The following is a 22469-nucleotide window of genomic DNA, read 5'->3' on the forward strand; positions in this document are numbered from 1 at the left end:
TCCCTGCAACAGTAACAAGTGTTCTTTTTCTCTAAGCCAACACTTCAGACCCTAAATAAACTTTTAAGATTTAATTTGGGGCTGGAGTGGTGGCTCAGCAGTTAAGAGCACTGCCTGCTCTTCCAGAGGTTCTGAGTTCAAGTCCCAGCAACCACATGGTGGCTCACAACCATCTGTAATGAGATCTGGTGCCCTCTTCTGGCCTACAGGCACGCAGGCAGGCAGAACACTGTATACATAATAGATAAATCTTTAAAAAAAATTAATTTGTCTTAATTCAGGTCTGAATTCCATTGTAGTTGAAGGAATCACCAGTAAGTCATTAATGACATATCTCCATGGTTTTTAAACAGGTAAAGATAGTTGCTTTTGTCAGTTCTTAAAAAAGAAAGAAAGAAAGAAAGAAAGAAAGAAAGAAAGAAAGAAAGAAAGAAAGACCTTTTCTGCAACTCTAATTGTCATGAATATGCTGTATAAATGGAAAGGCCAGGTCATCTGAAATTTTTGCCATGAAGACTGTCATTATGAAAGTTGGAGACACTTTTGTTTTTGTTCGTTAAACCAAAAAGCTAGTCCTCCTCCTGAATGGGGCTGGCCTTTGTTGTGCCCTCATTGAGAAACATAAAATCCTCAGGGCTGGTATTGCAAAGCACACAAAACTGGTTCAGCCTTACCCATAATCCTTTTGGGTTAATCTTCAAGAAGAGGTGGCTAAGAAGATCCTGGACCAAACAGGTACTCCTTTGGAAGGGTAACACTCAATGTGTTCAACCCCAAATACTCTGGAGCCCACAGGGTATGGGAGGTTGTCGTTTGTTTTTTGGCGGGGGTAGGGAGGTGGGAGAGGATGGGATGGGGTGGCCTGCAGCCCATTGGTCCACCCCCACCCCCACCCCCGTTAACAATGCCCTAGATAAGAGAAATGCTGCTGCACTCGGAAACCTTCTATCTGCAAAACCGTGTAAGAACCATTTGTTATATAAAGCACAGGCTTTATATAAGCGAAGGGTGGGTAGCCAATGCTGGGCACTAGGACCTCAAGATATTCTGAGCCCCTGCCCAAACGTTTATATTATTCCCTTAACCCCTGCTGCTTTGGGTCACCCTTCAGTAAGGACTGTCCTCCAAATGCCACCCCTAAATCTTGGCACTGTGAGTCTCTTTGCAAGGAGGGACCCTAGGAACCAAACTGCAGGGACGATTGTGTCGGGGAGAAGAGTTGGGACAAAGGAGCGCTGGGAGATGTATTGTGCAGCCCTGAGGGGTCACTGAGAGGTTTATAGCTAGGGGGAAAAAAGACGGACACCTCAATGCTGTGTGGCTTGTCCAAAGGCCAGATGGTCTGTAAGCCAGAACAATCCTCGTCACAATGCATCAGAAAGGAATCACCATCAAGACAGGATTCCAAGAATCACCAGCTGTGCTTTCAGATCTCGGTCTGGAAACACTCCCCAACTGGCCTTCTTCAGCCTTTATCCACCTATTTGGGTGTCACAAAGGCGCAGTCACACGAATGTCCTCAGTCAGGCACCCACATACTGTAGAAGGTGACTGACGCAGCAAGAGGGTGCCCCCCAGCTGTGCAGGCACCAACAGAACTAGAAGACTCAAACTGCCAAGATCGCATGCAATCCATCCCTCGGCGGCATCAATGGCAATCCACAGTCTGGTTCACTCCAAAGTGAGGCAACACACAGTTCTCTAAGGAGAGTGAGTGCAACAGAGGCTGTCTTCCTGGGATGTCACCCCAGGAAGGACAGAAATAAGCAGTCGTGTGGCCCAAGAGAACCCCTGGGTACAAAGCTGTATCTGTGATGGTAGACCCATAAGGCTGTGCTGTTGAGGGACACGATAGCCATTTTTGTGGAAGTTCACTCTGATTGCATATGAAATGAGAGCTGCAAGAGAGAAGGGGCAGAATTCCGAGGCCCTTGGACAGACATCTGGATATAGGAACAGAGAAAGAAAAACTGTCTGGGTGCGATGGCACGTGTCTTTAATCCCAGCACTCAGGAGGCAGAGGCAGGTACATCTCTGTGAGTTTGAGGCCCGGCAGGTCTACACAGTGAGTTCCAAGCCAGCCAGGACTACATAGTGAGACCCTGTTTCAAAAAAGAAAAAAAAAATACAGAGTAGAAAATAATTTGCCATTCAATCCAATAAAGTATTTTTTAAATTGATAAATAATAATGTCAATTAAATTTTCAAAAAATGTACAGGGTAAAGAAGTGATGTGTGTGATACATACATACAATTTTGAGTGATTAAATCTAATTAACACACCCATCACCCACATGCTCATCACTTGGGGAGTCGAGAACATAGACGCGTCACTATTTTAAAAACATGCCGGTATTAGCTGGGCAATGATCCGTATGTGGATTGTGGCCACCAGACCAAGGTTTGTAGCTCACAAAACAGCCAATGAGATTATTTCCCTTAAGACTTATAAGAAATAGGAACCCCAATGTATGGTCCGGGAAACTGAGGCACATACTATAGGTGGTGGCTGATACAGCTAGTTAGGCTGTCTGTCCTAAGTGTGCACGTGACAAAGAGCTGTCACTTTGGAGTTGAGTTTTCAAAAGTGATGAGTGGTGATCAGCATTTATTTCCCCAGGGCATTTGAAGGCTGCAACATAGAGATTCATGTGGACTGGGGAACCCAAGCCCTCAGTTCCTCATCTATGGAAAACACCAACACCCGCCCCTCTGCAGGAATTTGGGGAGGGGGGGGGCTGAGCCACTCCCACAAAGCTTTGGAGTGTGGCTGCCAAGCAGATGGGAAGAATCAGACTCCTCAGGCCACACACCAGGCTTTGTTTACAGTGGACACACAGATTCCTGCTGAACAAAGCAAGAAGGAAGGAAAGAGCAGGCAAATTTTAGCCAAGTCACTGAGACCTTCCCGAACTCTGCTTTCTCAGGATGAGACTGGCAGCCTGGCTGCTTGGCTTTCCAGGCACCTGGCCGTTCTAGAACAGGGTTTCTTTTCTTTTTTTTAATTAATTGATTTATTATATACATAGTGTTCTTCTTGAATGTATGCCTGCATGCCAGAAAAGGGCACCAGATCTCATTACAGATGGTTGAGAGCCACCATGTGGTTGCTGGGAATTGAACACAGGTCCTCTGGAAGAGCAGCCTGTGATCTTAACCTCTGAGCCATCTCTCCAGCCCAAGAAAGCAGACATTTATTGATAATAAATCATAAAGAAAACATTTACTATTTAAGACCGGGTCTTACTATGCAGCCTTTGACTGGTCTCAAATTTACAGAGGTCCTCCTGCCTCTGCCTCCAATTTGCTGGGGAAAAATTTTTGTTTTAAAACAATTCTTTGGTATACATATAATTTTACCATTTATTATTATAACATACAATTGTTACCATTAAAACAAAAGAAATTTGCATTCTGATGAGACAGATACTCTTAATTACTTTTCCGTAAAGAATGAAATCTCAACCTGGAGATTTGATACTTTTGGACATAAACCATCTTTCTGACATTTCTCAGCATTGACTGATACTTTGATTTTTATAATTGTCAATGCTGAGAGAACCACTTCACATAAATATATCCTACAAAACAGCAGAAGTATGTTTAGGGTCATTTCAGAAGTTGTTAGACATTCTGGCCTAGTCCTAGGCCAAAATTCATGGAACGATTCTTTTTAATGAAATTCAAGTCAGCATATTTGCCCTTATGCTAAGGAACGACGGCAGGAGTACAACTGAAGTCTTTGTTTTCTGTAAGTCAACCAGTGCAGTTCTATGAGAGCAGAGAACTTCATCTACATCGTAAAAAGACTCGGAGCTGAGGCGCTGAGGCGTCTCAGGCAGTGTTGGTTGGTGTTGAGTGGTGTAGGGATGTGCTCATCGCAGAGCTCTCCGGATGTGTGCTCATCACCACGGCTTTCAGGGAAGCTGTGTGGCAGACACTGGTGGGCATGGGCAGAAACACCTTGGATGAATTTGATTTTACATTAATTTTTGGTGGTTGCCCATTCGGGAACTTTTCACTGCTGCCAATTTTTCCACAAACCCTACGTTGGGTTATACAATGCCGCATGGGGTTGCAACCCATAGTTTTAAAAAGCTGGACTCCAGAGGACACTGTGTAACAAGTGATTGGTATATGCTCTCATGGTTCCCCAGGGACAGGGGACACCTAAATGTCAGGTTTTAATTAAAATGTCACCCAACTATCAAGCCAGTGTCTACAGGTGAGGAAAGTGGAGAGCCTGGCTGGATGGTCAGAGCATACTGGTCCCTACACTGCATATTCTTCCCTAAGCCACTGGGCCCTAAAATGCTCTGAATTCTGATTTAGATGCTCAAATGAAAGTATGGAACATGAAGCCAACACACTAGAAGGGTCCAGGATAGTACTCACAGCCACACCTAAAACGAGCTGTGCACAAAGGCCTGGACGTCGTTTTGCGCTAACACACCTGTTTGCATGCACAGGACTCCAGATTCCATCTCCAGCACCACAGACACAGCAAAACAAACCCGAACCCACACCATTATGTACAAGCAGAACTATTAAACGAAGAGAAATCACCAGAAACCATTGAAAACCACGTTTCATTTTCTGAGTCTGAAATTGCAGCTAAGTGTTGGTCAGCCCGATTCTGGAGCAGTGGGCTGGAACTCAGGATGTTTGAAGTGAACCTTGGGCTGGGGAAGGGCCCAGCAGGTAGGTGGTTCCAATAAGGTCCCAGCATACTGTGCAGGGCTCCATCCGAGCGAGCGCTGGACCTGTCTTCTGTGCAGGCGGCTCTAATCTAAAGTCAGCAAAGGCCTCCCCTCCATGAAGCACCTCCCCCAGGGGTCTGATAGAGAAGAACTTAAAGACAAAAAAAAAAAAAAAAAAAAAAAAAGCAAGCCATTCTCCCGAGGATGTTGTCTGAAGATAAGGTCAACTTTGACAAACATCCGTAAGCATAAGATAAGGTCATTGTTGCTTTAAAAAAGTTGTTGTGGGATAGTCAGGAGGCAGAGGCAATAAGATCTCAAGCCCAAGGCCAACCCTGGCATCTTGGTGAGGCTCTTGACTTAAAAACTACAAAAAGTGCTGGGGATGTGGCTCACCAGCAGAGTGCTGACTCAGCGCGCATAGAGGCCTGGCTCCAAGAAAAAGGAAAACGCAGTGAGAGTCTATAAATAACTTAAGTTGTATCCGGAATTTTCAATGTCGGTGACCTTAAAACAAAGCATTGTTATATATATAAAAAAAAAATTATTCCAGGGTCTAAAAGGGGCAAGTCCCTCCAAATTTTCAGAATAAAACATGCAATTTTCTATATCATACTTTGTTTTTCTCCTGCCCTCCCTCCCTCCCTCCCTCCTTCCCTCCCTCTCTCTTTCTCTGCTGGTGCCTAGCTGTGTACTCACACTGGCCTCAAACCCTTAATCCTCCTGCACCAGCCTGTGCTGAGATTACAGAGCCCACCAGGCTTATGGTTTTGTTTGTTTTGTTTTTTCCATGTACACAAATGTAGATGAACAGAGCACTTTGGGTATAAACACAAAGACCAAGGCAGCTTGGGACAGACAGTTTCAAAGAGCCCTGGGTTTTCATAGGGAAATCCGGACTTGTGATCAGTCATTGATGTAACTGTTTGGCTAAGTGACTGAAAACCTGTCAGTTTGGGCATGAGAGAGAGAGAGAGAGAGAGAGAGAGAGAGAGAGAGAGAGAGAGAGAGAGAGAGAGAGAGAGAGAGAGAGAGGTGACAGAATAGGATTCCACTAACCTTAGGGCTTGGTTATAAAACCTGAGTGAGAAACTGAGAGAAACTGATCTGATATGCTTTCTAGTCTTGGCTACTTGGGAGGCTAAGGTGGGAGGAGTATTCGAACTCAGGAATTCAAGGCTAATGTGGACAAGAGAACCCATCTTGAAACCAACAGAGAGAGAGAGAGAGAGAGAGAGAGAGAGAGAGAGAGAGTGTACTATAGTGTAGACTGCTTTGCACTGCACCTAATTCGGAACTGTATCTTAACAATAAGTGTGTCATTATATTCAAAAATTCCCTCAAGTCTCCCCCTGGGCAAAGCACACAGAGTTTTGTGTACACTGTATCATCTCTCACTAAGTCCCTCCCAAAATGGAACGGATTACTATCTGTTTGCTGAACACACAGCTTAGCCTGCACTTAGAGGTCATGTTGAGCAAAAATAGGTAAACTAAAGATAAATGCTATGTCTTGCCAGGTATGTGTTCACACACGCATGATCTGTGCCTGTGGGCTGTACACACCAAGTCCACTCTGAAGTAATCAGGAGGGTTAATCAGTCATTGTGAAAATGCATGATGAAGACAGTCTGTTCAGGGTCCAGCATTCCCTCTGCCTCTCACAACATAAAGACCTTTTGAATAGGTTAAATATTGTTTTTCACTCCACGAGTATCCAGTGGGTCCATAATACAGGAAAGGCATCATGCAGAACAAGGGGACAGTCACATAAAGAGACAGCATGGAGCATTTCTCTCAAGGAGATTCATCGCAAACTACAGGCACTCCCCGCTAACCTCAAGACAGAGCAGAGCCAGCACCAACTAGGAAAACAGGGGATGACCAGAAACCTGTGAGATCAGAGAAAGTTTCACCCAGGAGAGACGCTGAAGCTGAGTTCTAAAGAATAGGCATGCACTTCAGTATAGAAACAGGAGAGCCACGGGGGTTAGGCATGACCACAGAGCCATGGTATTATCTGCACACACAGCTCAGGAAGATATGGTAAGACCCCTGAACCCAACATTCATGGGAGACCTTCTATGGGTACTGGGAACACGAACGAGTTGACCCAGTTGACAGCATTCAGGAGACAACCATTGTAATAGTCAGGACAGGATAAAGGCCATACTCATTAACTGTTAGCATTCCCATTCTAGAAAATGAAGCTCAGGCCCCTTGGATGTGCCCCACAGTGCTTGTCTCAAACCCTCCTCCCTGGCCTCAGCACAGGGAGACTGACTGAGGGACCCATTGGCAGGCCTCCCCTTACCCAAGATATGCCCAACAGGTGGAAAGAAGAGAAAAAAGAAGCCAGGAAGCTAACTTCTCAGCCTCCCCGTGTGAAGGCACATGGGTCAGCTTGTCATGGCCCCCCTCCACACAGCTCTATCTGAAGCAGGGCTGGGCTGGGCTGTCTGTACCAGGTGTGGGCACTGTTCTAACCCTCTGGCTGCACACACACCTGCCTCTGCCTTTGTAACAGTGTCTTTATCAAGAGTCCCTTAAGGTTGAGGTTCTGTTCTTCATACCTAGACACTATAGAATCTCATTCCAGCCCTGGAACCTCCCGGCCTTGTTCTAGCCAAGGAACGTGAGGTCAGGAAAGATAAGCAGTTCTCCAGGCTTACAGTCATCTCAGCAGTGTAGGACAAAGCCTGGATGAAACCCAGCCACACCTAGCTCCATAGCTCATGCTCCCAGCCTCTGCAAAAGTCATCTGTGGTCAGTCACAGAGAAGGTTCTAGATGGAACACACGTCATCTTTTGTGCTAATTCTCAAGGATTATTCATTTGGGGCACGTGCGGCTTATGCCTGCTTATCTCTTTAAATGGCCCTGGAAATTGGAAACCCTAATCAGGCATTCGTGTCAGAAAATTGTGCCAATGTGCAAAAGCAAAAGCAACCTTAAAGAAGAAAAAGAAGAGGAGGAGGAGAAGGAGGAAGAGAAGGAAGAAGAGGAGAAGGAGGAAGAGGAGGAGAAGGAGAAGGAGGAAGAGGAGGAGGAAGAAAGAAAAAGAAAAATGCAGAGATATTCCAAGATTGCAGCCCCGATCCTCCCTGGTCCGGGGTCTTACATCTGCTGTTTCCTTTCTTAGCATCTGAGCTAGCACAGCGAGAATGCACGCTACTGGATCAGAAAGCAGACGCTGCTGGATTTCTTTAGTAAACACTCGTCCCTCATCAGCTCTCTAAACTGCTAAAATCCTTGTCTGCCCCCCACCCACCCCACCAACTCCCAGCCCAGCTCAGACGCCTGTCTTTCCCCTTAATTAGCCAAACAGCCTTTGGCACTGCTAGATGGCTGGAAAAGACAGGCTGGTCTCAGAGCCAGCACCTCAGTGTCCTGTGCCATTCTTGAGTGTGGCCTCAGTCTGGCCCTAGTTGAGAGATGAGGCTCATTAACCATGGAGAACCCAGAGGTGAAGGGCAGCCTTGAGTAGGCCCAGCAGTCAGCGAGTCAGCTAGTGCGTGAGAGCCAGCACTCATAGTTGTGGCATGTGACAGCCAGAGTGCATGGGTATCTGCACCACTCCACACCAGACTTTGAATCTTCGGTTTGGAATCCCATGCCTTCAGGAGACCAGTGTTTTTTGAGGGAGTCCTGGAGGAAATAAACCATTTACAAAAAGACAATGGTACACGATTGCATTCACCCAAGGAGCCCACGTTTTCAAAGTCTCAGAGACCAAGGAGAATGGTCCTGGGGAGGTGGGAGTCGGTATTTGGGATAGAGGGACTTTATTTGGTGGAGACAGAGTGGTATCTTGGGATGATAAACAGATAGGGCCTGGATGACCTCGTGCCTGAGCGAGTACTCAAACATGGCTGAGATGGATCATTCTAGAGAACGAGGGTGTTGCCGCAATTACATTTTTCTCTGGCTGAGAAAAGATGGAAGGTAAATAGGATAAGGTGAGAAGAAAAGCTGAAAGCTGGGAAAGGTGTTAACAGAGAGACAGATGCTTCAACAGCGCTACAGAGGCGACAGTGGTGACTGAAATAAGACATCACAACTTGGTTTTCTCCTTCTTGGCAGCACCAAGGACTGAGTCAAGGCCATCACACTGTAAGCCGTGATCTGTCCCTTCTCTTTTGTTTCTTTGGTACAGGTATGGAAGCCAGGCCCTCACACATGGCGAGCGCACGCTCTAATATAGAGCTACAAGCCAAGTCTGTAGCTCTAAAGCTTCCTAAGCACACTAAAGCCCCCAGTGAGTATTTCTGCCCTGAAAAGATTCACTCTGGCTCAGCAGGCAGATCCTGGTCACACAGTGGCTGAGCCAACGAGCCACCATCCTGGTCTGGCTGGGGGTTAGCGTGGGCAGCAAGGCCACTGTGCTGGATCCCATCTAGTCTCAGGAGGGCTTCCCGTGGTGTGCAGTGGGTTCTGAAGCATGAGGAGAGAGCAGTGAGCAGAGGGGCTGGGGCAGGGTTGCTGGAAGAGAGAATGTGTGTAAAGTCAGCCATGCGTGTTCAGAAACTCCCAGAAGTACAAGTGGCTGGGCCCAGGGGTTTCTGGGAAGAAAGGCTGCCACTGGTCAGTAAGGCAAAAGGAAGAACGGACACTGAGTGAGACACTGAGTCTGGGTGCCATCCTAAGGCTCAAGCTACAAGACTTCTCAGAATTCAGATATAAGTAGGCTTTCTATTTGTAAAAGTGTAAGTGAAGTACAATTTATAAACAAACAACAATAATACGTGGTATCAGTTGTCTTCATTGGTTTTACATTACCAAAACACACCACCACAAACTGGATGGGTTATGAAGAAAAGAGGTCACTATGATTCTCAGTCTGGAGGGGCAAGATTGAGGGCTCCACATAGTGATGGCCTCTTGCTGACAGAGGCCCAAGGCAGCCCAGGGCATGATGTGATGAGTCAGGGGGTGGGGTGTGTGTGTGTGTGTATGCAAGTATGTAAGTGTATGCATGTATATATGTATGCATATACATAAGTGTAAGTGTGTACATATATGTTAAGTGTAAGTGTGTGCATATATATTAAGTGTAAGTGTGTGCATGTATGTAAGTGTAAGTGTGTGCATGTATGTAAGTGTAAGTGTGTACATATATGTTAAGTGTAAGTGTGTAAGTGTATGTAAGTGTGTGTATATGTGTGTATAAGCATTATGTAAGGGAGGTGTGGGGTGTGGGTTTGTGCCTGTGTCTACGTGTGTCCTTCCTTTCTGGCATTCCTCATCTTAGGATTCAATCATAGGACTCCATGCTAACAACCTCAGCTAATTCTAATTACCTCTCAAAGGCCCCACGTCATAGGACTCCATGCTAACAACCTCAGCTAATTCTAATTACCTCTCAAAGGCCCCACCTCTAGAAGCCAGCATCGGTTCACCTTCCCACCCTCTGAATGCCTCATAATGGAGATTAAATTTCAACGTGTGATACCTTGGGAACAGGCGTGCCCAAAAACATCCATATCCAGTCTGCAGCAATAATGACACTTGTACCAAGGCCGGCTGCAGCACACAGGTGAAAGCAGAGCTGTGTGGGTACTGGGAGAGTCAACTGTCTCCTAGCTCAAGCCATCTCCTCAGCCCCCTCCCATCTCCAGGCGGTCTGTCTCCTGACCTGTCTTCATCAGACATACCCAGGGCTCAGTATGACTCAGACACTGGAGCCAGAATGCTTGGGCTCAAACCCCAGCTCTGAAATTCACCTTGAGAAAGTTCCTTAAAATGTTGTGCCTATTTCCTCGTCAGTCAAAACGGGCACAGTGAGGGCAGGTACTCCAGAGTAGCGCTGTGAGTATCCACCAAGAGAATGTGTGCAGAGTGAGTAAACCAGCACCCCAGAACAGTGGGCACTCTCTCCTGCCCTGCTAATCTACACACACACACACACACACACACACACACACACACACACACACATACACAAGATCCCACACTCTGCTAGAGACATAAAGATAAGACGGCATAGTCCCTCCCTTCCAAATGCCCGACCTCCGCTTGGGAAACAGTAACTCTAAGGGGTTAGCATTAAGCACAAAACGCACTCTGAACACATTTTTATGCCACCAAATTGTGCAACTAGGCAGAGCACACTCAAGACAGGAAAGAAATTGCACCGCAACCAGATTTGAATGTCTGGGTGCCAGGTTGTGTACCTCTGTTCCTCTCCACAGCACTGACCCTGTGAGGCCTCTATTAGATCTCTGCCCTCCCTGGGGCGTGGCTGCCACGTTTTAGGCAGGGTGTGGTGTGCTTCATGAAAGACGATAGTCACTCAGTGACGATCATCACTGAGTGCTGCAGGCTTTCCGACATGATGTCCACAACCAGGGCTAAAACCAGGGCTACAGCACAAGAGAGTCCCAACCCCGCTGAATCACTTCCTAACTGAAACATAATTTTCTAAAGAATGTAAAATTCTTGTTAAGCAAGTTCTTTGGGGGGGGGCAGTGTTTAAGGCAAATCCTTTTTATGGCTAAAAAGTCTGACTTTGCCAGGAGCCCTTCATTATGTCAGTTACTTTGTTGGAAAATAATGCGCTAAGACTGTTAACCACCATTTGCTTTTGGCAAATGCTTCTACTTACTGACCTAAGTGACAATGTCCAGCCAGTGCTCTGGCTCTGTCTGATCCATCTGCTCGTCATCCTACATTCACGATGGTGGGTTTGTCTTCGGCATCCCCGTGTCTACTGGCTTTCCAGGCAGGGAGGGATTGCTAAGTGTGTACACGCTCCCATGTCTTCAGGGAGGCCCTGTGAGACAAGATGGCCTGAATAGACCCAGTGAATATTCTCCAGGAAGCCCTCCCTATGCCGGGCACTTCCAGAGGCTAAAATGCTAAGAAGACCTTGGGAGCCAGATTGTGAAGACCATTAAGTCGAGCATGGCCCTTTACCTGTAGGCAGATGAGCCCTAAGGATCCAGGAGCCCTAAACATGCACCCTGGAGGGCCTTGGGTTCCAAAGAGAAAGAGAGGGGAGCTGCAAGCTATTCTGCTGGGCTCTGTCACCCAGAGTGTCCGTGTTTCTTTAAGTGAGCTAGCTCATCCAGGTGGTGGACTTAATTACTGTCTGTGCTGATAGCTGATAGCTGGCAAACTGTCCGTTCCCATCCGGGCACACTGGGGCTCCAGACCCTGCTCAGCACCTCAGATGCACAGCCAAGTCCCTCACAGACAACACTGACCCATTATCTGCTCATCCACCTGTCTCCTGTCTCTGCCTTAGAGGAGTCGGAGCCCAGGTGCTGTCCTATCTCCCTCTCTCTGATCTAAGTGCGTATGATGTCATCCACTCTGGCTCTCTCCAACCCCACCCGTCCTGCATAAATCACTGGAGCCTCCCCTTGGATTGCAGCCTCAGGCTCCCCCATCTACTTATGCTTACTTTTCCAGCCTGCCCTCACCACTGTTCTGACAGTGACCTTTCAGAACTGAAAATCCAGCCAGATGAGGTGACTGCCATCTACAAGCCCAGGCTGAGGATCATACCAGGACTGGAGTTCAAGGCCAGTGTGTGTAGGGAAACCTGTAGTAGCCGAGCCTGCTTAGGGGCCATGGTCAGGCAGACCTGTAGCCAGCCCCTAAGCAGGCGTGGCTACAGGTTCCCCTACAAGTGTGGACAAAATAGAGAAATCTCTACTTTAAAAAAGAAAGAAAGAAGGGGCAGGGAGAGAAGGGGGAAGGGAGAGAGAAAAAAGAGAGGGAGAAAGAAAGAGAAGAGAAAGAGAGGAAGAGAGAAAAGAAAGATAGGAGAGAGAGAGAGAGAGAGAGAGAGAGAGAGAGAGAGAGAGAGAGAGAGAACAATCCAAAGTTAGCTCAATCATTCCCCTGACTCTCTGACTCAATGTTCTCCCATCATCTTCCAGTCCTGGGAAGACGCAGGCAGCACAGAGGCAATGTGATTTCCAGTGCACACCCACAATGGAGAGCCACTCGGCTCTCCACCCAGAGCTACCTGCAGCTTTCCTAGGTCTGGCTGCCTTCCAGCTTTTACCCCACCGGCCTGCAGTGAGTGGGATGGAACGATGGGCCTTTTCTTAGGAAAACCCTGTGTCTCACTAACAAACACCTGCAGCACTGTCCCATGGTTCCTTAGCCTTCTCAGCACAGGCTATTGGTCACTAAATAACTGAAAACAGTGTTGACACTTTACTCCTGAGGAGCACAGTAGGGCTTCCTAAAGGCCAGGGCAGGAGGGCCCAGCGGGTCACTGGAGCCTGGGAGCAGTGTGACAATGGGCACAGTGGGGTCCTACATTCTTGTGGAATACACAAAGGAAAATGGACTGAGGGGGCTGAAGCTTGAGGTTAGGGCAGGCCCTTCAAACCAAACCATACCCTGGGAAACAGGCAAGGGCTGAGCTGAAGCAGAAGGGATGGAGGGCAGGCATTCGAGGAGAAGCCACTGAGCCAACTCAGATGTGAGGCTGGGAACAAAGGGCCTTCTGTGTCTAGGGGGCCCGTGCATTTAGCGTTATGGGTGTGGGTGTGTGTTATGGAAGTACAAGGCCATATCTGTGCATGTGTGTGTTGCACATGTGTCTCTGGGTGTGTTATGTGTGCACATGTCTACGCCTGTGCTGTGTGTGTGTGTGTGTGTGTGTGTGTGTGTGTACATGCCCATGTCTGTGCATGTGTGGAGAGAGGCAGAGATCAGGTGACCTTCTTGCTTGTTCTCCATCTTTCTGAGACAGGACCTCTCACCGAAGCTGCAGCTCACTAACTGACTAGCCTGCTGTTAGCAGGAGCCCTGTCTCTGCTGCCTATGCTGGGATTGCACATGCACACTGTTCTCCATCCCCGGCTTTTATAGGGTGCTGCGGATACAAATTCAGGGTCTTATGTTTGCATGGCCAGCATTTTACACACCAAGCCATCTCCCCAGCACATTGCCTGAGCCCACTGGAGGTGTGCACTGGAAATCACATTGCCTTGAGCCCACAGGAGGTGTGTACTGGAAATCACATTGCCTGAGCCCATTGTGGGTGTGCACTGGAAATCACATTGCCTTGAGCCCACAGGAGGTGTGCACTGGAAATCACATTGCCCTGAGCCCACTGGAGGTGTGCACTGGAAATCACATTGCCCTGAGCCCACTGGAGGTGTGCACTGGAAATCACATTGCCCTGAGCCCACTGGAGGTGTGCACTGGAAATCACATTGCCCTGAGCCCACTGGAGGTGTGCACTGGAAATCACATTGCCCTGAGCCCACTGGAGGTGTACACTGGAAATCACATTGCCCTGAGCCCATTGTGGTGTGCACTGGAAATCACATTGTCCTGAGCCCATTGGAGGTGTGCACTGGAAATCACATTGCCCTGAGCCCACAGGAGGTGTGCACTGGAAATCACATTGTCCTGAGCCCATTGGAGGTGTGCACTGGAAATCACATTGCCCTGAGCCCATTGTGGGTGTGCACTGGAAATCACATTGCCCTGAGCCCACTGGAGGTGTGCACTGGAAATCACATTGCCCTGAGCCCATTGTGTGTGCTCACTGGAAATCAACTGTTTGCCAGATAGCCTTTGAACCTTCTCCTGCACACCTGCTTTATGCTGCTGAAGCTCCTGAAGAGCTGCAGCTGGGAGCCCTCAGCTGCACCCAAGAGGCGGTACCCTCTACAGAGGGTGAGTGAAACACAGCACACCATCAGCCGGGGGGGGGGGGGTGTCACTCCAACAGTCACCATCCTTAGGTCCTTCAACCTCCAGCTGGTTTCTCCCCCTCTGACCCTCTAGGAAGCTTCCTTTGAGAAGACCCCAGACTCTGGTCTTGATGCTCCAGGCCTCCAGCCATCACATACATCATAGGCCAGATTGCTCCTGCCAGAAAGAGTCATTATTCAAGGCAAAATGTTTTCCAAAAAGCAAGCAGGATAAAGAAAGACGTCGAAAGCCCTGGAGAGCACAAGCATGTGGTTTTCCACAATGACGGTGTTTTTAAAGAAAGGCACAACTGTGAATAAACAAAACTGGAAGTGTGTCTACTTGGTTTTCTTTTCTGCAGGTGTGGGGGATGGGGTAGCCAAGCCAGGAGCTCCCAGCTTAGGCTGGCCTTGAGCTCATTTGGTACAGACAGTATTAAACTCCAGATTGCCCTGCCTCCTACATGTGGGGATTACAGGGGCACCTGCCACCTCGCCCACCTCCGACCTGATTCTTAGATGAGTAGTAATAAATACTATGCTTTTAAAGAAAAGCAAACAAACAAAAATCTCTCCCAGAGAGCCATTGCTTTAGAGGAAATACACTTTCTACTGATCAAAGCAAAGTTTCTCCACTGTCTATTTGAGAAGAGTCCTGCTCCCAGCAGGATGGTAAATGTGTTTGTGAGCTGTCAGGAGTTGTGGGAGGGTCCCTATCACCAATAATTATACAGCACAGAGCATGGATAACAGACTTTGACTCTTTTTTTTATTAGCAATCTTTCTAAAAGCATTTAGACCATTTCCTCAATATGAGAACCTGCCTCCCTTTTCCTGGCTGAGCCAAGACTTTTAAAAGGATGACTAATCGTTCATTAAAGAAAATTTTCTCAGCCCAGCAGTGATGGCAAACTCCTTTAACCCCAGCACTCCCAAGGCCGAGGCAGGCAGATCTCTGTGAGTTTGAGGCCAGCCAGGTCTACAGAATGAGTTCCAGGACAGCCAGGGTTACACAGAGAAACCCTGTCTAAAAACAACAACAACAACAAAACCCAAACAAACAAACAAAAAAACACTCAAAAACCAAAAAAAAACAAACCAACCAACCAGACAGAAAAATTCTAATTACAAAATCTGAGTCTCTGGGGAGATTGCCTTTCTTCGGTGTGAATAAGGCTTTCTCACACCGTTTCCCATGTTGTCAGCAATGCAAGATTTTAGGCAACTAGCTTCAGGATGTGAACAGGCTGTAACAGCAGAAACAAAGACAAACTTCTCTTTCTCATCCACATCCTACCTATTTCTTTTAAATGTTTAAAAATGTGTGAAAGGGACTCACATTATCTCATGTACAAATAATATCCAATTAATGATCACTTTTAAAACACAATTTGGGATTTTTTCCCACCCAAACACTTGGGCTTGTTTATAATGTCATAAATGCTTGTGGTTTCCTTATAAAATAGATTCCTTGCTGGGTGGAGGGCCTGTGAAGCACTTAGGAGTTCTCCCCTAGGCAGGGCACATTCCCATGGAGGCTTCTCCTCTTGAGTTGCCACCACGGGCACAGCCTGACCCTTCTATATCAGAGCTCTGTCACAGCTTTAGAGTATGAGGTGCCACAGAGGCCTGGAGACACCTCTCAGTGTCCAGCTGGTTCCCCTAGGCCTTCCTAGATCCAGGAGAAACTTTGAAGTATTAGTCATTTTGGAAATTTGACCACGAGACAGTCAGCAGTACCACAAACATCAGAAGCGACCAGGATTAATATGGAGGGGCTGCCAAGATGGCCCAGTTGGTAAAGGTGCTTGTCACTAAGCCTGATGACCTGGGTTCAATTCCCTGAACCCACACAGTGGAAGGAGAGGTTCAACTCCTGGGAGTTGTCCTCTGATCTACACTCACATACCTTGGCAGACGCACAAACACTCATGCTCACATAAAACACACACACACACACACACACACACGTACATATAAACAGAAAGCTAGGATTAAAAGGTGTGTGTCACCACCACCTGACTCAATGTTAATTCTTAAAGTGGAAATACATGGAAATTAAATTTTTATCTGGATGCAGTGGTCAGTCCTTTAAATGAAGCTCTCAGGAACTCTCTGAGTTCAAGGCCAGCCTGGTCTACACAGAGAGTTTCAGAACAGCAAGAGCTACATAGTGAGATCTTATATAAAACAAATAAATAAGCAAACAATGACAACAAAACAAATTTCCATTTTAAAGTGAGAGAAAATTCTTCGCAGGAGCTGGAAAGACCATCCCCCAGCAATACTGAAATTTGATCAGGCAAATCAAGGATGCTTGACTGGCCATGGTCAGGAAAGAAAAGGCAGCACTGGCCACCTTGGGAAGGTAGGAGACATACCCTGTCCATACAGGCTTTCTTAATACCCCCTTCAAATGCAAGCGAAGGCTGTGACCCAAGGTCATACCCTTCAGACCTTCACGGTGCCTCCAAACTGAACCACCAGTGGGTGTTGGCATTGTGCATGGCACAACACAGGTTATATTGGGTTGTAATTTGAAAGAGCATTGCATATAGAAGGAAATTCCTCAAAAATGGTGACTAACAATGGGAAATAAAGGCAAGAGCTTTGCCATATCATGTGAAACACAAGACTCTGAGGTAAAATTAGAGGCAATTGTATAACACGACAAGAGAAGGAGTCAACGTCATCTCAGGTTGGGATGCTAAGGTGAGGTGTCTGGCTCCACTTAAAAAACCAAAAACCATGCCAGGGGGCTGGCAAGATGGCTCAGCACCTGCTGCCAAGCCTGGTGACCCAGTTTCCACTCCCAGGACCCACATGATGGTGGAAGGAGAGAACTTGTTCCCAAAAGGTGGCCTCTGACTTCTGTATGGATAACATGGTGTACCCAACCACCCCACTCAAATAATAAAAATGTAATTAGAATAAACATGTCAGGACTGACCATGATGGCCCCGGCTGACCCCTGATATACCACCACCCGGGATTCGGGGACAGGAGTTCAGATTTCTATACAGACTGGGCTATACCAGGAGATGCTGTTCTACATACACACACACACACACACACACACACACACACACACACCGAAAAAACAGAAGCATCATGTCTAGAGATTCACACTCACCTGTAACAAGTTAAGAAAGGAACACAGACAAAAAAAAAAAAAAAAAAAAAAAAAAAAAGCAACCTAAACCAGGAAAATTAAAGATCTAAAATGGCAGGAAATGAGCAATCTGTCTGTCTGTCCGTCTGTCTGTCTTTCTGTTTGTTTGCTTGCTTGCTTGCTTGCTTGATGGTTCTGGTGTTTGTTTTCAGAAAAGATCTCTCAGTGCTGTCCTGGAACTCACCATGTAGACTAGACTGGCCTTTAACTCACAGAAACCCACCTGCCTCTGCCTCCTGAGTGCTGGGATTAAAGGCGTGTGCAGCCACTGCCCCGAAAACCTTTGATGTTAATGTTTAGCCAAAAGAAGAGCCTAGAAGAGCTCTCATGGGCTTCAAACACAGGACAGCCTACTCAGTTTGATTGTTTTAAACAGGAGATTAGATTTGATTGTTATGGACCCGGGGAGCAAACTGGGGGCCACATTTTGGCTACATACAGGACTTGGTCTCAACTGTGTAAAGCAGGAAAGGGTTAAAAGGGCATCAGTGAGCAGCAACCAGTGCCCTGATCCAGCACAGCAGGGACAGAGGCAGGGAAAGGGGCTTCCCTGTTTCAGCCAGAGCAGCCACATCTGTCCGATTCACCTTTGGGTTTCTGGGTCCACTTGACTTTGGAGAATCGGCTCAAAGGCCAAAGAAAACAACCAAGGAAATGAGATTGCCTGCCGAGCAAGGGTGGCCGCTGACTCACTGGGTGACAGACAGACAGAATATCTAAGGACCTACGGGTACAAAGCAGGGGCATTCTATTTCCCTCCTGCTTCATTCTCTCCTGGATCTTACTGTTTTATCAGCAAGTGTAAGGAAAGGAGCTTGACATTTAGATTCAGGAAGTTCAAATAGGCTCATCAAAATATTAAACCCAGCATCACCACGTGAACCAGAAATTCCATTATCTGTCCCCCCAAAATAAGGACGTATGTCCACACAGAAGTGTGTACGTTGATATACCATTATCCATAACATACAAAAAATTAGTCTTAAGAAGCCTTTTTGAAGCCCATTATTGTGCATAATTAATATATGACAAAAATATCTTTGTGGAGCTGGAGAGATGGCTTAGCTGTTAAGAGAATGTACTCACAGAGGGCCTAGGTTTGATCCCCAGCACCCATATCTCACAGCTCAAAAACTTCTGCAAAAATCCAGCTGAAAGGGATCTGACACCTCTGGCTTCCGAAGGTACCTGAAGTCATGTGCACGTCCCCTCACACAGAAACGCAAATATGCATAGTTAAAACACATTTTTTTAAATGTATGTTTTTAATAACCAGAATCCATAGAGATAAGAGGTAAATTCATGGTGGCCAGGGGCTAGGGCAACGGGATACTATGATTATGATGAAAATGTTTGCTTCCCACCACCACAAAAATGAATAAATAAAAAATAAAATAAGAGTTGGTAGATGGCTGAGTGGGTAAAAGTGGTTGTCCCCTACACAGATGACCTGAATTTCGTCCTTGGTACCCACATAGTGGAAGCAGAGAAGCTACATCCTCAAGTTGTCCTTTGGCCTGCACATGTGTGAACACACACACTAAATAAATAAATGTGATGAAAATTAAAAACAAATAAAACATAATAAAAACTTCTTTTTAAAAAAAGATAGTTATGGTCCACTTTTCAAAACCCTGTTTTCATTACAGCATTAAAAACAAGCTTGTGGGACTAGGGAGATGGCCCAGTGGGTAAACTGTAGGAGCACGAAGATCCAAATTTTGACTCCCCAGCACCTGCAATAAAAGTCAGTGCAATGACACACATATGTAACCCCAGAGCCAGAGAGAAGAGGGGATGGCTAGCCAGCCAGTCTATCCAAAACAGCAAGCCCAGATTCAGTAAGGACATCCCTGTCTCAAAACTGATGTCAAGAGTGATAGAGACCCCAGATACCAACCTCTGCCCTTCACACATATATGTACAGACGCATGCGCGCGCGCGCACACACACACACACACACACACACACACACACACACACACTCATATACCAACACCCCACACGTTTGTGATTTTCAGTTCACTTTACAAGTTCTAAATATTTAGAAGGGGGAAAATGTGCAGAATGTCAACTTAAATGAGAGAGCGGGTTCCTAAATGATGTGTAGACAGCCTTTTCAGGAGCCCGGACACTTCAGAACTTCCTATTGAGCCCCCACTGGAAACCAGGCAGAGGAGAGAACAGGCACAAAGTGGAGAGCGAAGATTAGAAATCTCATTGCTAAGGGGAGTTTCTCTCATCAATGTGTCACCTTCCGCCTGTGTCTTGTCAGGTGACCATCCAGTCACAGGCAAGTGTGTGTTGCCTCTTCGGGGCTGAAACAGTAAGTACAGTTACAGCACACTTGAGTCCCTGTCATTTTAAAAAGCATGAGGCGAGCTGGACATATGAAAATGTGTGAGTTCACATATTATCCTGCTGGGATCCGGCCATTGAGATGTAAATCTCTACTTTAGAAGGCAAGAGGACTCTCTTCCCAGTACCGCTAATGAAACACTCCAATGTTTCATTTAGTTCTTCTTGAGATGGCATCTCTGTGACCTGCTGCTGCTTCAACAGAATCATTGCAGTAATTAAGTGAATTGGCGTTCATTTATATTTTCAGTTAATGGAAACTTACTGAATAATTTCACATCAACACATCTGTTGCCTCCAAGACATCCCTGGGAAACAGACATTTCCATCCCCCAAAGTCTCTTTGGTTTTAAACTCTTGTCGTTACCGTAACCCAAAAAGAAATTAATTACCAAAGTGCCAACTCTTTAAGGGAAGCAAATTCAACAGTTGCTTGTGCAGCTTTAAAGTGCCAGTATTGTTTTATTTTACACCTATCTTTCTTCAAGTTGTCACCGCTCCAGCATGCAAGAGCTGGCTGGCTTCCACCTTCCAACCTCATTACCAGCCAAATATCATACCAATATCTTTAAGCTGGAAGTTACCAGAAGGCAGGAGACCAAAGCACTCACAAATAAACCAGCTTCACAACAGAACTACTAAAGAACCTGGGTGCCCCGCCCCCAAAGGACTCCCCCAATAAAATCCTGGTCCCTATTTCATACTCATAGTCAAGGCACCAATCATAGGCCCACATGTGGGGCCTGTAAAGGCTCTGTGCCTGGGTGTCATTTCTTCTTTTGAGCTTCATGCCTTTCACAACCAACATAAGAATTCTACCAGAACCATACTAAAGGTTGCATCTACCTTGGACAGCAAAAGTAGCTGTTCAAACATGATTGATTATCAGTCAATTAAGAAAACTATTCAAAGTGCTAATTGAAGAATCTATTCAACCTACCCGGGAGCAAAAACATTCCCATGAGTCTATACTATAAAGTACCCCAGTGGCCAGCAGAATATTAAATGCAGTCTATCTGCCCCACATGAAAATTATAAGCTGACAAAACCCAAGTATACACAGTCATTTAAAAAAAAAAAAAAAGGACAATTGCACCAGACAAAGAAAATCAGTATATTGAATCAATCAATCCATTTGCTCCTCTTCACCGCTCAGAGACAGCTCCGGTTTGCAAACAGGTGTTACTAACTAGAAATGCCTCCCTAGATGACAATTACAACTGCAATGTAAAATCTCTCTTGTTGTTCAAGAGTCTAGAATTCAAAATTTATCCTGACTCGGTTGAGCAAATTCTTTAAAATCCATATTTTCCCCTTTAACAAACTTTTGATAAAGCAACAGCTCCCAACATGCAAAAAAAAAAAGTATAGTAAACTTTTGTGCATGAATTATCGCACATCATGTTCTGATAAAATATGCAGAGTGCAGGGAAATCTTTCCCAAGCCCGCTGGAGAGACTACAAAATCTTTACTGCATGTATGATTCTGTATATTTTTAAGATGCCATATTGGTAGCGATGTATGTTTCCTTTCTCTAAAAGCTGCCACACACATACTCTCACACACATGAAAAAAAAAATCTATGATCCCACAAACAAAATAAATTAAATAAATAAGGTCTAACACTTTTAAGCCAGGTCCACTCCGGCTCTAGATCACAGTAAACTGTGATGATTCATTCCATCCTAGTGGCCCCCAAATGATTCTGGAGGTCCATCTGCAACCAGCCCTGCGTGCATCCTAAAAGGGTTTTGTTCCGGCAGCGATTTGTTTGCTGAGTTCTGCATCTAGCACTGTCCAAACAGATGTGAGTTTGGAAGCGAAAGAGCAACACGTCCCCAGAATGCCGAGATTGCCCGGGCCTCCCGGGTCCCGGGCTCCCGCGCGCGCTTTCCGCCGCTGCATCCGCTGGGGCTCGGGGAACCACGGATCCGCCCGCACCGGGAGCCCCGGGGTGGGCATCGGGGAGCCCGGGAGCCGGTAGCCGGGGAGAGGCGCGGCCCCGGCGGCCCCAGCACAATGCGCCGGCGGGAACCGGGGCTACTTGGCGCGGCCTCGCCCGCGGCCCGGCCTGGCCCTCGCCGCTTGGTCCCCGTACCCTCGTCCGCCCGCCGCCCGCCCGCCCGCCCGCGCTCACCGTTTGCAGAACTGCAGCAGCGAGGACGTGTCGTACAGGCTGCTATAGCTGGAGAAGCCGTCCTCCATGCTGAGGCCGGGCCGCGCCCGCTCCGGCCGCGCTCACCCACACACTGCGCCCTGCCGAGCCGCCACGGCACTGGCGCTGGGGCCGGCCCTGCTGTGGCTGCCGCCGGTCACCATGGCAACCCGGGCCCGCCGCTGCCTTCGAGAACGAGCACCCGGCGCCCGCGCTGCCCGCGAGGGGGCGGCCTCGGTGGCGTGGCCGGGAGGAGACGTGGCGGGCGGGGCGCAGAGCTGGGCGCGCCTGGGTCCCGCCTGGGTCCCCGCCCTGGTCCCCTCCCTGGTCCTTGCTACTGGGATCCTCAGCCAGAAGGCTCCGAGGATGCGCGGGGACAAAAGGCGAAAAAGCGAGAGAGCGAGGGACGCTTGCAGCCTG

General features: G+C 47.2%; 1 protein-coding gene across 1 annotated transcript in view; it reads right to left on the reverse strand.

Moving 5' to 3' along the window:
- Positions 1-22225, reverse strand: part of Eml1 (EMAP like 1) — a 107524-nt gene extending 85299 nt beyond the window's left edge. The window contains exon 1 of the mRNA XM_035445661.1: positions 22032-22225. The gene's annotated coding sequence lies outside the window, so the exon portion shown is untranslated. The remainder of the gene's footprint in view (positions 1-22031) is intronic.
- Between the last annotated feature and the right edge of the window lie 244 nt (positions 22226-22469).

The sequence above is a fragment of the Cricetulus griseus genome, chromosome 5 (genome assembly GCF_003668045.3).
Source record: "Cricetulus griseus strain 17A/GY chromosome 5, alternate assembly CriGri-PICRH-1.0, whole genome shotgun sequence".
NCBI lineage: Eukaryota > Metazoa > Chordata > Mammalia > Rodentia > Cricetidae > Cricetulus > Cricetulus griseus.